The sequence below is a fragment of the Tribolium madens genome, unplaced genomic scaffold, assembly GCF_015345945.1.
Source record: "Tribolium madens isolate multiple individuals breed KSU strain unplaced genomic scaffold, Tmad_KSU_1.1 Scaffold_91;HRSCAF=231;Tcas5.2_LG7, whole genome shotgun sequence".
Classification (NCBI taxonomy): domain Eukaryota; kingdom Metazoa; phylum Arthropoda; class Insecta; order Coleoptera; family Tenebrionidae; genus Tribolium; species Tribolium madens.
In genome coordinates, this window is record NW_025401063.1 from 2,514,449 (window position 1) to 2,518,638 (window position 4,190).

Here is a 4,190-nt window from a genome sequence, read left to right on the forward strand (position 1 = left end):
CGAGGGGGAAGTTCAAAACCAACATTAGTTTTATTTTAGGTTTCATCCCCTAGTCGCTAGCCACCCCTACTTTAAAATCTTAAATGGCACCCCCTACATTTTGAAACATTTTCAAATTTGCTTAGTGTAGTCCAAGAGTTAGTGAATTTTTTCAAACTGAGTTACCAATCAGCATAAATTGATCGAATTATTCAGTTAGTGAGGCTAGTTAAGTAGATAACGAGAAAAAAGGTGTGTACTTAAAGGATTATAACATTTCTTACATGACAATTCTTTTGTGTCTTTTGTATCTCAAATGGTTTTTCAGATATTCGCTTGCAAACTTTAACAAAGTTAAATAATTAACTTAATTCAAACCCACGACAAATTTTTGCTTAATTGAGCACACCGAAAAGCACCATTTTCCTTAATCTCAAGAAATTTAGACAAAAACGAAAACAGTAGAACAAAATGTTTAAAGTTGCAAGTATACAGAGTTTTCATTTCAAAAGGAGTCAGTCTCAATAATTTTTAATATTGAGTAAATTTATTTTCAAACAAAAACAGGTCGATTAAGATTGCGAGGGGGAAGTTCAAAACTAACATTAGTTCCATTTTAGGTTTCATCCCTAGTCGCTAGCCACCCCTACTTCAAAATCTTAAATGGCACCCCCTACATTTTGAAACATTTTCAAATTTGCTTCGTGTAGTCCAAAAGTTAGTGAATTTTTTCAAACTGAGTTTACCAATCGATCGAATTGTTCAGTTAGTGAGGCTAATTAAGTAGATAATGAGAAAAAAAGTTTGTACTTAAAGGATTATAACATTTCTTACATAACAATTTTTTTATGTCTTGTATCTCAAATGGTTTTTCAGATATTCGCTTGCAAACTTTAACAAAGTTAAATAATGAACTTAATTCAAACCCACGACAAATTCTCGCGAATTGGGTACACCGAGAAGCACCGTTTTCCTTAATCTCAAGAAATTTAGACAAAAACGAAAACAGTAGAACGAAATGTTTAAAGTTACAAGTATACAGAGTTCATTTCAAAAAAAGCCAGTCTCAATAACTTTTGATATTGAGTAAATGTATTTTCAAGCAAAAACAGGTCGATTAAGATCGTGGGGGGAAGTTCAAAACCAACATTAGTTACATTTTAGGTTTCATCCCCTAGTCGCTACCCACCTTTACTTCAAAATCTTAAATGGCACCCCCTACATTTTGAAATATTTTCAAATTTGCTTAGTGTAGTCCAAGAGTTATTGAATTTTTTCAAACTGAGTTTACCAATCAGCATAAATTGATCGAATTATTCAGTTAGTGAGGCTAATTAAGTAGATAATGAGAAAAAAAAGTTTGTACTAAAAGGATTATAACATTTCTTACATGACAATTTTTTTGTGTCTTTTGGGTCTCAAATGGTTTTTCAGATATTCGCTTGCAAACTTTAACAAAATTAAATAATTAACTTAATTCAAACTCACGACAAATTCTCGCTAAATGGGCACACCGAAAAGCAGTATTTTCAACTGAAAATACGTGAAGAAAAGTATGTCTTTCAAAACTAGTTGTACAAATAACTATTTTAATTTAAAAATGTTGCTAAATAAAGAATAAACACTAAAAATTTCTATCTTACTTCTGTCCTTCTTTCACACAACTTTCATTTTGTAACAATAATCTAAATATAATTATTAACAAGGTGATTTTATTAGTTGTGCAAATATTTAAGTGGTGATAGTAGCGGACAAAAGAAGCTGCCGAACAAATTTGGAGCGCAGTGTTAAACTTCACCAAAAAAAAATGTAAACAAATTAATGTAATCTCTGAAGTTATTTTTTTCAAAATCTTTTACACTGTTTATAAAAACTTGAGTTAAAATAAGCAAACACAGCCAGAAAAAAGAATCCTCATATTAAAAAAAACTAATAAAAGACAAAATGTTGCATCAAATTTTTCGGTCGAATTTCATTACCTTAAATGTCACCGACTATTAGCAATGGAAACTTTAGAATAAACTACACTTGAGTGCAAAAAAAAACGCAAATTGTCAAAAACAAAACTGCCAAATTTTTCAGAAAGTGTGAAAAAGGTTGTTCCCAGAAAGGTTAAAAAACTATCAAAAGAAACGTCTTATTTGGTGGTCTTGTCGTCCAGTCTCATAAAACGAAATGGAAAAACATATAGAATTATGAAATTGTGAATTGTGACAAAGACAACTTCAAAAACCTGGCATTTATTAATAGGCCAAATTACATTATAAAAAAAATCAATTTGCGGGTTTTTTTGCACTCAAATGTACGTAAAATACACAAACTTTATTTATATTGCATTTTTGACGATTATTTTGACACTAAAATGAATTTTTCGCTCTCTATGTATATCTCAAAAACTATAAATGTTTGTATAAAGCAAGTTATTTTGACTTTTTCATACCTGTACTATTACCTTTTAAAACTCCAACACAACTGTTAAAATCGCCCTGTATACGTTGAAAATTTCAGTTGTAAATTATTTACTGTTAGCCGAATGATTTCTTTGTTTGTATGCATGGCTCGCAAAGTGTTCACGCTATTTTAATACATTTATTATCTTTTTTTGGTCATGAAATAAAAAACAGCTTGCATGTAGAGCATTGCGTTTTGGTTTCCGCAGCAAAGAGCAACTTTCCGACTCCCCGATGAAGCGATTAGGGCATTTCTTGCCGCACTTTCGTGCTTACTTTATGAAATTGTCGCAAATATGATCAAAATTCGTCTAATCTCGTCGGTTAAAGTCCCTCTTCGGTTAAATAACGAAGCGAATGTGTAAATTGAGTTGGCTTTAAAAAATTCAGAACGGTCTAACAGGCATGCGAATGATGTGATTGATCACAATGTTTAATCACGACGGGGCGAATTTTGTTCGTGTGTGGTGGTGGCCAAACTCGCTCACAACGCACGCCATTCAATCTAAATTAATGTTACTTGTGCGGTATCGTGGAACAAACCCTTTAGTAATTCATATTAATTGTTCGAGGCACACTTCATCCTGTAGTATATCTCGCGAGCGCCCGGTTTCGACAACGTTATTATTTAAGGCATACAACGGCAGACTGCTTTTGTCCGAATTCCTCAACCAGAAATCCATTTCGTTATTACTATTTCCCGTTCCTCTTCCTGAAAGAGATGATTTATTTCCAACGGGATCTTCCGATTGTCCAAAGACGCTTTTTCAGTCTTAAGTATGCACGCGAGCGAGACCTGCACGACTTATTCAACCAAAACCATTCACAGACGAAATACATATGGATGACTGATTACCATACCTAAGTGATTTATTAACGCAAACTTTCAAGCCGCGACTCGCGACGACTTTTCAGATTTTCAATAAGTGTATAAACGCAAAACTTATCAAATTAATCGTCTTTAAAGCAATACACATAATATAAAAAGTTTGTTTTTAGATTTTCTGTACATATGTTGCTATAACTTGTAGAACTTCTAATAGTTTGGCCGTAGTCGTCGTTCAAAAAGTCAAAATTGTCAAAATTGGGAAACTTAAACGCGTTTTTTTACGAAACTATAAGACTTAGAGCTTAAAGCTAAAAACCATTAGAATTAGCTTGAAATTATCTATCTAATGGCGCAAACCGGAAGTCGCTCCGGGTTATGGYTCCGGGTACAGAGCCATTTTTAATTTTATTAAAAAAATAATATCTCAAAAACTATGAGTCTTAGGTCAACAGGGTTTATACAGGCGTGTTCTCCGGTTAATTTTACATATAGTGCTAGTTTTTCATAAGAATAAAAAAAAATGATTTTTTGGTCATAATCGGATATTTCCCTAGAAATGTTAAAAACGTTATATGGAAGAATTTTAAGGTTAAATTTTTTTTGATTTTTGTCGAGATTTTGGTCGATTTTTGGAAATTTGGTCTATTGCCAATAACTCCGGACTTATTGGTAATAACCTCTTATATTTGGTACCGTTGGAAAGAGAATTTAATTTTCTATCATATAAAAAAAAGATCAAAACAATATATTTTGTTTTATAGTACAAATATTTAATATTTGACAGTAAATGTACCTATACAAAAAAAGTGTAAAGAAAATAGTACATGTTCAAAGTTTGAAAAATAATACACCACTGATAAATTTGAAAAACAATTCTTCTCTTCTCTTCTCTTCTCTTCTCTTCTCTTCTCTTCTCTTCTCTTCTCTTCTCT